Source organism: Pteropus medius, unplaced genomic scaffold (assembly GCF_902729225.1).
Source record: "Pteropus medius unplaced genomic scaffold, Ma_sr-lr_union100, whole genome shotgun sequence".
Classification (NCBI taxonomy): domain Eukaryota; kingdom Metazoa; phylum Chordata; class Mammalia; order Chiroptera; family Pteropodidae; genus Pteropus; species Pteropus medius.
Window position 1 is genome coordinate 7,932,122 of NW_024342471.1, and position 13,060 is coordinate 7,945,181.

At 34.9% G+C, this 13,060-nt stretch overlaps 1 protein-coding gene and 1 pseudogene across 2 annotated transcripts in view; both read left to right on the forward strand.

The window, feature by feature from the left end:
- Positions 1-13,060, forward strand: part of ASIP (agouti signaling protein) — a 113,563-nt gene that overhangs the window by 26,081 nt on the left and 74,422 nt on the right. For both annotated transcript variants that reach the window (XR_005653042.1, XM_039864119.1), the window contains one exon: positions 11,300-11,386. The gene's annotated coding sequence lies outside the window, so the exon portion shown is untranslated. The remainder of the gene's footprint in view (positions 1-11,299; positions 11,387-13,060) is intronic.
- On the forward strand, positions 10,264-10,382 carry LOC120604088 (uncharacterized; annotated as a pseudogene).

Sequence of the window (13,060 nt, forward strand, 5' to 3'; positions counted from 1 at the left end):
CACATAGTATATGATTTCATTTATATGAAATATACAGAATAGGCAAATTTATAGAGACCAAAAGTAGAGTGGTGGTTGTCTAGGGCTGGGGCGTGGATGGGAAGGTGAGGGGAATGAGAATCACCGTTAATAGGTATAAAGTTTCTTTTTGGGGTGATGAAGATATTCTAAATCTAGATTATGGTTGATCGTTGCAAAACTCTGTAGATATACTGAAAAACATCGAATTGTACACTTTAAACTGGTGAACATTATGATAGGTAAATTACATCTCAATAAGGCTGTTTAGAAAAAAAAAAAGAGCTAGAGCAGGGGTCAGCAAACTTTTTCTGTAAAGGGCCAGAGAATAAATATTTTAGCCTTTGTACCATGTGGTCTCTGGTCAAACCACTCAACTCAGCCGCTATAGCATTAAAACAGCCATACACGATATACAAATGATTGAGCAAAGCTACATTCTAATAAAACTTTATTTACAGAAAGAAGTGGTGGGCAGATTTGGCCTGTGGACTGTGGTTTGCTAACATCTAAACTAGAGTGGTAAGACAGAGCTAAAACCATGGAGATATTGGAACCATCTAGCTTCAGTTTGGGCTTCAACTTTTTTTTTTTTTTAATCACTCTGATAATCATTTCTAGCACCCAGGGATTTCTTTTTGTGGTTTTAGAAATCAAACATGTAATTTAAAATGTATTTTTGTATTTTATCCATTATTTCTGTGTGCTTAGAGAGGGCGAGAGGACTTCCTGCCTCATCTTAGACTGCCATATTTACCAAAAGTTCCATATATGCTAAGCCCATCTTCCTCTTACTACTCCTCCACTCCTTCAGTAATGGCCTTTCAGAAAGCACTTTACTCTGCCCCTAAACCTTCACAGGGCTGACAACTTCTTGTCATTCAAGTGAAATATCATTTAGGCCTTCCCAGTCTATACAGTCTAATTTGTTCCTTCTCACTCTTACAGTCTATCCCACTACCTCGTTCTATATTTTCATAGCAGAGTCATTAGGCAGGTGACTGTTTCTGCCTAAGCTCTGGGTAGGTGCTTTCCTTTTGGGATTGTGTTCATGTGTGGGCAGTGCTAACTAGGCCTTCAGTTTTCACCACTGTATATACTGCTTTGAGAGCTTTGGCTTCTGTTTGGTACTATAGGTTCCTGGATATTTATTATTGCTTAAGGAAAATTTCTCCATTTCTGGTCCTTGAACAGTTTTTCTCTTCTTGTCTTTGAGTACAGCCAAAAATTAAAAAATATATTTTATATATATATAAAAACAGATTGTCTATATATGTGTGTATAGAGAGAATTTTATATATATATAAAATTCTATAATATATATATTATATAAAATATATAATATATATATATATAAAATTCTCTCTATACACACATATATAGAGAGAGAATTTTATCTATTATTTTAGGAGTTTATAGCAGAAAAGAAGAGGTTGCAATATGTGGTAAATCTGACAATGACACAGAGGTCACAGACTTTTTAAAAAAGGAATGAAGTGATGTCCATAGCTTTCACTGATCTTTTCCAACAAGTTACATGAATTTCTTGATGAATTATAAGACTCAGGCCTGTCTAGGAAAAACAATGAGACTTCCCTGTCTTCCAGTGAGCTGATTAGGGTTCACTAAAATAGACAATCTGTTTTTATGGCCTTTTACCCTACAGACAGATTCAAATAGCTGCTCCTAGCTGTACTCTACCAGTATTTGGTCTGTCTCCTGCCATCATCTGTGAACATTATCAGTCTTTTCTTCACCTCTACTCCCTACCTCACAACCTTCCAGCATGCAGGCCCACAACGTAACACCTGATTCCTTGTTTTAATTGCCTTCTTTTGGGGCCTGGGGGCCAGGAGTTAGGTAGGTGTTGGCAAGCAAAGTACTGATGAATTGTGTCCAAGTGAAGTAAGTGGTCCATTTTAATAGGGCCACCTTTGTGAACTACTACTCTAAATAGCTTTATGTAGGTGCCCTAAAAGTAAATTGCCTTCCCTATCTAAAACAGAAAATGCAGTTCTAACCACATGTATTTTTATTATGTAACTATATCTTATCATACTGCATTTGATAAAATACAAATATGGCACAAATTGGAAGATGAGAAGCTGAATTATTCTGAAGAGCAGGTCTGCATTGATCTATTTCTTAGTTAATAACCACATTTGGTTCAATAAAGGTTTCTGAATGCTTACTGTGGCCAGCTTATAGTGCTAGGTATTAAACTGCTATTACAGAAAGACCCCCCAAAACAGTTATTTAAACAAGATCTGACACTCATACAACAATCTGGAAGGCAAGTATTCCAGCAGGGCAATGGATATTGAGGGATGAAAGAATCTCTGCTGTACCAACCTTGTGGTGAGCCCAGAGGCAGAGCCATGTTTTATGGATCCTGAAACATACAAATTTGGAGGTCCTCTTTAAGTAAAAGAATCTAGAATTATAAAAAAATTACAAAATTAAGTATAGGACCTGAGCTAGTGAGAGTCCCTAGAGTAAAAGTTTAGCTTTTCAATAAATCCAACTTTGTAGGCTTCTGCCCTCCAGGCAAGATTTGCCTCAAAAAGATGGAGACCTGTATATGTTAGTGTATTATAGTATTGTTGTTGATAAGTGATCTGAAATAATTTCAGACTATTTTGCTATATTAAGAGCTATGGATAGTCATGAAAGATTGAGAAAAGGGAGAGAGGAACATTTGTTGGAGTTATCCATAAAGGCTTCATACAGAAGGTATAGCCAGACCCCAAAGGATGGGTAGGACTTGGAAAGGCAGAATGAAGGGAGGAGGCTATTCCTGGTGAGGGATTCACATAGCAAAGTCTTGAAAGCAGAAATGAGCACAGCATTTGGGAAATGAGACTTAATGTTGGGGAACAAGATTAGTCAGAGATAAATGATAAACTGTCCTGATGAGATGCCAGAGTAAGACTTTTGGATTTGAACAAATAGAACAGGGGTTGGCAAACTACAGTCAGCTGGCAGGCTGAATATGACCCACCTTCTGTTTTTATAAATAAAGTTTTATTGGAACACAGCCATGCCTACTTCTTTACATATTTCTGTGGCTGCTTTCCAGCAAAAACAGAGTTGACCAGTTGCCACAGAGACCTTATGGCCCACAAAGCCTTAACAGAAAGTTTGCTGGTCCCTGAGATAGACAGTAAATAAAAGTGGGATTTTAAAGAAAGGCTTAATCTACCAGTTTAAGATTGTAAACTAAGACTGATCTAAGATTTAGGATGTTTTCAGACGCTTTCACATCGAAAAGATGAGAATCTTAGGTAAAAGAACAGAGAACATAAAATCCTCTAATAAGGACAAGAATAAAGTTTTATTGAAGACCATTTTTTTTTAATCTGATATATTTGCAAATTCTTAAATAAAGCTCAAGGCAGGTTTAGAAAACTTTAATTGAAATATTTTCTTAGTTTACAGAGAGTATATGTAAGGGATAATTAGGTTGAAATGAATCTCATTGTCTTGCTTAAACAGTTCTTGAGGCATTATTTGTTTTAGTTTTTTTTTTTTTTTTTCCTGGTGTTCTTTTGTTTCTGAATCTTTCACAAAGCAGTTGGGGCCAATTATGTTCCATGCAATTAAAACCAAATAGTTTGTTCCAAGAAACTCTTTAATGCAGCTGTTTCTCCTTAATCTTGGTCATTTTTTATGATACCGTTTTCCCTCCTAAGTAAAGCTCTCTCATTCTGTGGTGGTGGTATCTGCAAATTAACATTTCTAGTAAACTTTTTGTAGGGTTCAAACTTTTCTGAACAGTATCTTCTCCCCTATGTCGAAAGCCCAGGAGCTCCTTCAGGTTCGATAAACTGTTTTTATATTCTTTTTTTTTTTTTTTTAATTTCACCCATGTACATGCAACAGAAGAGGGAATTGTACCTAGGAAATAAAAATGTAACACTTCAAAAGATGACACAATGTTCCCATTAAAAAATTACTTTTACTTATTGACATCTGTGCTCCAAATTCCCACATTTTCACAATCATTTAACATTTACTGAAATCTTATGATGTGCACATCAATGAAGACTCAAATTGGAATAAGACCTGCTTCCTCCCCTCTTTAGATTCTTAAACTTTTGCTCTCAGGACCTCTTTAAAAAGTCTGCAAACTTTGAGGCTCCCAAAAAACTTTCGTTTATGTGAGTTTTATCTATTAATATTTACCTTATTAGAAATTTAAAATGGGAAAATGTTTAAATATTTATTTAAAAATAACAATATGCCTATGACAACTTAACATAAATACCATAGTTTTATGAAAACTATATTTTCTAAAACAAAAAGTTGTGAAAAGGGGCCAAAATTAGCCAGGATAACCATATTTCTCAGGTTTTTAAAACCTGTGTTTCAGTATACTGAATATCTTTCTTAAACTACACATAATCTCCTTTAAAATACTTGAGAAACCCTGCAGCAAAAGAATAAATAGCGCCAGGAATGCATTCAGACCCAGCAAGGGCTATCGAGATAGTCTTAAGGAGGCATTTTCATAGCATATGTAAACAGAGAAACATCAACTTGATGACTTTACATTTTACATACTTTGGCTATCTTACAAAACTTGGAATGTGAATTTTAGGATAGTTTAGATGGCAGAATTTGTAAATAGACAGTTGAACGACCAGAAGTTTACTTTCACCACAGGTTCAGACATTTGGTGTGTGTGCTTGGCTGAGGAGCCAATGGGGCAAAGCTACCGTCTATGGGATTATGACTAAACGCCTGTAAGTCAGAATCCCACCCAGGATGAATGATTCGGCAGCTCCACAGAGCCTTGGTTGGCCTCGGTTGGCCTCAGATAGCCGTTCCCCCGCTGGCTGCCTCCAGAGTTCCACACATCGCGTGTGTTCCACCATGGGTCCAGACAGAGGTCCAGTAGAAGAGCCCCTCCTCCCGGGAAAAGGGGCCACCCCCTCTCCCATCAGACACTGCAGGTTCGTGGGGAACCTGGTGCTAAACCATTCCTAGACGACTGCTTCTGGGTGGGGGTTTCCTAGTAGCATAGCAGCTCCATCGCTGGGATCTATTGAAAGTCAGCTCTAGACACAATGGTTTGTCCCTCTCTTCTCCCAAACCACTGCAGCAGGAGGCGGGGTGGGGGTGGGGGGAGTTTACTTTCCAGTAATAGTAGGGTCATATAGTTTTATGAGAAGACCAAGTTTATCTGTGCCATTAAACACAAATATTACAGTTTTATTCATAATTGCAAAATCTTGGAAGTAACCAAGATGTTAAAAAAAAGAAAAGAAAAGATGTCAAAAATGAAAAGATTGGATTCCGTGAATCTGTTTAATGTTTGGCTTAATAAAAGACAACTGGATTCTCATGTCTGCTTATACATTTAACCTGTTGTGTTATCACATGTCATCTAGCATCTAGAAAATTCCACCTTGAGAAAATCAAGTGAAAAAGGCAAATAACATCTTAGTATTATTTTGAAAATAGTTTTGACCTCATATACCCACTGAAAGGAGGGAGCCCAAGGGGTCCTTGGATCACACTTTGAGAGCCCCTGTTCTATGATGAGAAAAGGGATCTATATATGTAAAGGAAAATGACAAAATAGACAGCATAGTGACAAGGTGACAAAGGGGATTTCAGAGTAGGCAGCTATAATAACACTAGGAAAGGGATAAGGAAGGAGTAAAAGGCTTTGGGAATCAAGTAGAATTTGAGCTTGGCTTTGAAGGAATCATAGGGTTAACATGTGGAGATCTTAGAGAGAGCTTTTCAAGTAATTGAATAAAGGTACCAAAATTAGCAGCTGTATGCAGGAGGCATTAAGGAAACCAATCAGTTGAAAAGGAGGATTCCTGTAACAGTAACCATAAGAAAGCTGAAGTGGCAATATTAGTATCTGATAAAGTAAACTTCAGGATAAAAAAGCGTTCATTACCAGAGGTAAAGAGGAACATTTGCTAATGTATAAAAAAATGGTCTGTTCAGGAATCAAAACATCATTGTGTTGGCAGAAAAACAGATACACTGACCAATGGAACAGAATTGAGAACCCAGAAATAAACCCACATACATGTGGGCAAATAATTTTCAACAAAGGAACCAAAAACATACAATGGAGAAAAGAAAGCCTCTTCAATAAATGGTGCTGGAAAATTGGAAAACCACATGCAAAAGAATGAAACTAGACTGCTGTCTATCACCATATACCAAAATTAACTCAAAATGGATCAAAGACCTAAATATAAGACCTGAAACAATAAATTGCATAGAAGAAAACATAGGTACTAAACTCATGGACCTTGGTTTTAGAGAGAATGTTATGAATTTGACCTCAAAGGCAAGAGAAGTCAAAGCAAAAATAAATGAATGGGACTATATCAAACTAAAAAGCTTCTGCACAACAAAAGAAACCATCAACAAAACAAAGAGGCAACCAGCTGAATGGAAGAAGATATTTGCAAGCAACACCTTCAGTAAGGGGCTAATATCCAAAATATGTAAAGAACTCATACAACTCAACATCAACAACAATGACAAAAAGACAATCCAATAAAAAAATGGGCAGAGGATCTGAACAGACACTTCTCCCTAGAAGATGTACAAATGGCCGGCAGATATATGAAAAGATGCCCAACTTCACTAGCTATTAGAGAAATGCAAATCAAAACCACAATGAGATACCACCTCACACCTGTAAGAATGGCAATAAGACAAGTAATAACAAGTGTTGGAGAGGTTGTGAGGAAAAAGGAACCCTCATACACTGCTGGTGGGAATGTAAATTGTTACAGTCGCTATGGAAAACAGTATAGAGGTTCCTCAAAAATTAAGAATAGAATTACTTTATGACCCAACAATTTCTTTTCTAGATATCTACCCAAAAAATCCGCCAATGTTTATTCATAAAGAGATATGTACCCCAATGTTCATTGCAGCACTATTCATGGTAGCCAAGACATGGAAACAACTGAAGTGTCCTTCGGTAGATGTTTGGATAAGGAAGATGTGGTACATATGTACAGTGGAATATTACTCAGCCATAAGAAGAGATGAAATACTGCCATTTGTGACAACATAGATGGATCTTGCTAAGCTAAAATAAGTCAGAAAAAATTGAGAACCATGCGATTTCACTCATATGTGGATATAAAACTAAAAGCAAAAAACGAACAAGACAGACAAAAGCTCATAGACACAGACAACAATATAGTGGTTACCAGAATGAAAGGCGGGGGGAGGTAGAAAAGGATAAAGAAGGTCAAATGTATGGTAATAGTAGGAGATATGACTTTGGGTGGCAAACACACAATGCAATATACAGCTGCTGTATTACTGAATTGTACACTTGAAACCTACATAACCATTAATCAACATCACTCCAACAAATTTAATTTAAAAATATAAAAAAGGATCTATTCATCAAAAAGACTACAGTTTTAAATGTGTACTCATAGAATTACAAAGTTTCCAAATATATGATGTAAAAACTGGCATATGAACGGAAAAAGTAAAGAAACCTACAATTACAGTTGGAGTTCTCAACACTTTTCTCTTGGTAATAGAACAAATAGTCACAAAATCAGTAAAGAAAACACAATGTAAACCACTGTATCTAATTGCCATTTATTGAACTCTCCACCCAAAACTGAAGAATACACATTCTTTTCAAGTACATTTGGAATATTCATTAATATAACCTATATGCTAGACACAAAATAAATATTAATATATTTTAAAAGTTTGAAACAATACAGTGTATGCTATCTTACCTATTAACTGGCCATAATATAATTACATTAAAAATCACTAATGAAAAGTTATCTGGGAAAAATCTCCAAATGTTTTGAAATTAAGCAAATATGCCCCTTACTAATGCATAGGTCAAAGGGGAAATCAAAAGAAATCAGAAAATATTTTGAAGGGAATGATGATTAAAACCACATATCAAAATTTATGGGATGTAGTTATGGTAGTCTTTAAAGAGAAATTTATACTTCTAAGCTAATATTAAAAAAGAAGATTTAAAACTAAATGATCTAAACTTCCACATTAAGGAGCTAGAAAAAAAGAGCAGATTAAACAGTAAGCAAAAGGGAGGACATTATAAATGTAAGAATGGAAATCAGTGAACTAGAATATGGACAAAAATTTGGAAAAATAGCGAAATAAGAAGTTGGTTCTTTGAAAGACTAACAACTGATAGCCTCTAGCTAAACTGATCAAGAAAAGAAGAAAATCTCAAATTACTAGTATTAGGAATGAAAAGGAGGATATCACCACAGACCCCACTGAATAATAACCAAAATAAAAAACTTACTGGTGTGCTCAATAGTAGAATGGAGTTAACAGAGGAAAGTGTCTGTGTACTTGAAGATAGATCAATATAAATTATTCAGTCTGAGCAATAGAGAAGAAAAGATTTTTAAAAATAAGCAGAGCCTCGAGGGACAATATCAAGAGGTCTAACATTTGTGTTGGAATTCCAGAAAAAGAAGAGAAAGAGTACAGTATAGAAAAAGTGTTTGAAGAAGTAATAGCTAAGAACTTCCCCAGTTTGGTGAAAGACATATTCATCTACCAGTCAAAAAGCTCAGCCAACTTCAAACAAACAAACAAAAAATTCATGATATATACTTCATAATCAGACTGAAAAAAATACTGAAAGCAAACAGAGTAAAAATATTACTTATAGAACTATGATTTGAATGGCTGTAATTTCTCATCAGAAACTATGGAGGCCAAAAGGAAATGAAATAACATTTTTAATGTGCTAAATGAATGTCGATACAGAATTATATATCCAGAGAAAACATCCTTGAAAAAGGAAGGTGAAATAAAGATATTCTCAAATGAAGGTCAAACTAAGACAATACATTACCAGAAGATCTTCTCAAAAAGGATTGCTAAAGAAAGTTCTTCAAAGAGAAGGCAAATGATACCAGAAGGAAATGGAGAACACTGGGAGTAGAAGAAGAGCAATAGAAATGGTAAATATCTGAGTAAATATAATAGACCATTCTTCTCCTCTGAATTCTTTAAAGCGTTTGATGGTTGAAAGCAAAAATTATATTGCTTGATAGAGTTTTCTGTGTATATGAATGTAACTACATCAGATAGGAGGGAGAGTTAAGAGATTAATATGGTGGTAAGGTTTCAACAATAAATTGGTAAACTCCAATTGGAAGTAGACTGAAAAGTTAAGTATGTATATTAAAAAGTAAACCACACACACACACACACACACACACACACTGCACATTACAGTAAAAGTTTTTAAAAGCCCATAGTAGATAAAATGGGATACTAGAAAAATTCAAATAACCCCAAAGAAGGCAGGAAAAGGGAAATAAGACACAAAAAGAGAGGAAACAAGTAGAAAACAGATAATAAAATGGTAGACAATCCAAACATATTAACTATTATATTAAATGTAGAGGTTTAAATGTACCAATTAAAACACAGACATTGTCAGAATGGATTTTTTAAAATGGCATAACTACATGCTGTTTACAAAACTCATTTCCAATGTAATGATACAGCTAGATTTAAACGAAAAGAATGGAAAAAAATATATAACATGCAAACCAAAATAAATCTGAGTAGCTATATTAATATCAGACAAAGTATTATTTGAAGAAATAATAGCTAAGAGCTATGAAGTCTCAGAAGAAAACTACCAACGATAAAGAAGAGCATTACATAATGATACAAGGGTCAGTTTACCAAAAATATGTAATAATCCTAAATGTGTATACCGTAAACAGAAGTGTCAAAATACATGAAGTAAAACTGTTGCTTAAAAAGAAAAATAGATAAATTGACAATTATAGTTGGCGTTTCAACACTCCTCCCTCAGCAATTGATAGAACTACTAGACAAAAAATTAGCATATAGAAAAACTCAACCAAATGGATCTCATTGACATTTATGGAACACTCCATCCAACAACAGCAAAATACACATTTTTTTCAACTGTACGTGGAAACAATAATCAGGCATAAACAGAAGTTGTAATCGATATAGACCATATGCTAGGTTATAAAGTTATCCTTAACAAAGTTAAAAGATTTTAAATCATGCAAAGTATGTTATCTGACCATAATAGAATTAGGCTAGAAATCAAAACCAGAAAGATAACAGGAAAATCTCCAAACATTTGGATATTAAACAACATGTTTCTAAATAATCAAAAGGTCAAAGAGTAAGTCTCAAGTGAAATTATAAAATATTTAGAACTGAACAAAAATGATAGTACAACAAATTTTCTATGGCCATGCCACCCTGAACAAGCCTGATCCTGTCTGATCTCAGAAGCTAAACAGGGTCGGGCCTGGTTATTACTTGGATGGGAGATCGTCTAGGAAGACCAGGTGCTGTAGGTGTAAAAAATAAAAAATAAAAGATTGTAAGCTGACAAGGTCCTTGCAATCTGTGAGGTCAACCAAGGGTTGCCTCGCCTAAAAAAAAAATAAATAAATGATAGTACAACAAATCAAGCTAAAGCAGTGCTTAGAGGAAAATTGATAGCATCAATGCTTATATTAGAAAAGAAAAAAAGTCTCATATGAATAATGTAAGCTTGTACCTTAAGAAATTGGAGAACTATACCCAGGGCAAACAGAAGGAAGGAAAGAATAATGATAAGAGCAAAAAATCAATGAAATTGAAAACAAAAAAAATAATGAAGGAAACCAAAAGCCAGTTCTTTGAAAAGATCAATAAAACTGATAAACTTCTAACAAGACTGATAAAGAAAAAAGAAGATACAAATTACCAGTATCAGTAATGAAAACAATTATACACTTTTAAAAGGTAATAAAAATTACAGACATTTAAAAGGTAATAAGGGAACACTCTGAACAACTCTATACACATAAACTCGACAATTTAGATGAAATGGACTAATTCCTTGAAAACTACAAAACTCACTCAAAATGAAATAAACTCATTTTTAAACCATTAAATACATTGAATTCATAACCTACAAGAAAAGGAATCTCCTGTCCCAGATGTTTCAGTTTATATACTGTATTATTTTCATGACATGTTCAAAAAGACAAGACAAAAAAAACTATGGTGATGGAGAAAAAAATGAGTGGTTGCCAAGGGTTAGTTAGGAAGGAGGGCAGGGTGACAAGTATGACTACAAAGGACAGCATGAGGGAATTTTGGGGGATGCTGGAACTGTTCTGTATTCTGTTTGTGGTGGTGGTTGCATGAATCTATACATGTATTAAAATGAACTGTATACACAAAAAGTCAATTTTACCATATGTTTACTTATAATTCTTTTTTGTAGAACCAGGACTCCTGAGGCAAATCACTTATTCCAGAGCTGGGACACAGGAGGTACAAGATGAACCTGGAACATCATTTATGCTATAAAGTAAGGAATTACTAAAAATAAGAATGGGCACATGTCTTGAAGGCAAAGGAGCCAACCTGAAGAAATTTCTACTGACTCTATCTGGATATTTTAGCACCAGAATAATTAAGGAATGTAATAAATTATAAACCATTAAATAGAAAAATATGAATCCCAAATTATAAATATATATATATATAAATAAGGGAGAGGGGAAGACCGTTGCTTACAATAGAATGTCTAATGCTTACTGCTAAATGTGGAGGGAATGCTGAAGTTGTAAAATTATCATTTTGCAACCCTCATAACAAAGAATGGTTCAGGCAAGAATATCAATGAATATTAAAGCTAGGAGCAAATATTTATGAGATGCAGAATATTTGCATGATCTTAGAGTATGTCCCAATAGATGGTTTATTGGTTGCCAGGGAAAAATTATAACTCTACAGTGGAGAAATCTGACAACTGAACTAGGTGATCATAATTAACATCACCAATAAGGGGCAGACGGATATCGTGTGCCTCTAGATATTAAACCCTGAAGAGAACAGACAACATTTATGTAGTTCTTCGATCAGAAATGTATAATATGAATCCAATTATGAGAAACATCAGACAAACTAAAATGTTTCCATAATTTTTCATGTTTTGTTACATTTTAGGTTTGTCTGATGTTTCTCATAATTAGATTCATATTATACATTTAATTATACATTTAATTAGATTCATATTATACATAATTAGATTCATATTATACAGCGTCATAAATGACAAAGGCTATAAAATTTTTAAGATTAAAGAAGACTAAAGAGAAATGAAAACCAAATGCAATGCCTGATCATTAACTAGATCCTGTGGCAGAGGGGGGAAAATTCAATAGTGGACATATTGTGTCAATTAACAAAATTGTATGCAATAGACTAGAGTATTATATCAATGCTAAATTTGCTGAAATTGATCAATGTTGTGTGGTTAGGTAATAGGATATCCTTATTAGGAAATACAGACCGAAGTATTTGGAGGTAAAGGTAAATGTTTGCAACTTTTTCTTAAATCATTCAGAAAAAAAAAACTGTATGTGTGTGCACACGTGTGTGTATAAAAAAAAGGCAATGAAAATGATAAAGCAAATGGATAAAAATGTTAATGAAAAAGTGACGTCAGAATTATGGCAGTGTAAGAGAATGTTCCTTTGATCTCTCTCCTTGAAATTACATCACGTTGAACAGCTATAATCAATCAAGGATTTCTAGACTAACACACAAACACTTCTTAGAGATCTGCACACTGAAACATCTGAAGGTGGGTGAGTTGGGGCAAATCGGAAGAGGGAAGGGAGAAGAACAGGGATGGGTACTGGCCTGGAGCTCACTGTGGGACTCGGGAAGAGGGGAGGAATCAGGTTGCTTCATGCACGCTCTGTAGCCCCAAACATTCATCCTGAGTGATCATCATATACTATGGCTGAACCCAGCAATCAATCTATAGAGGTAGAGACCAAAATACAGAAGCGTGACAGCTGTGTTCTAGCAGCCATGACTGTCAGGCAGAAAACAAAGCCACTGCACATAACAACCTCCTCCTACCCTCCTAGAATTTGCCTTCCTGCACCCTCCCAGAGCTAGCAGTAGACCCCAGAAGAAACTCTCAGTGAGTGTCTGACTACAGAGCAGAGTATCTACAGCCCAGAGAACT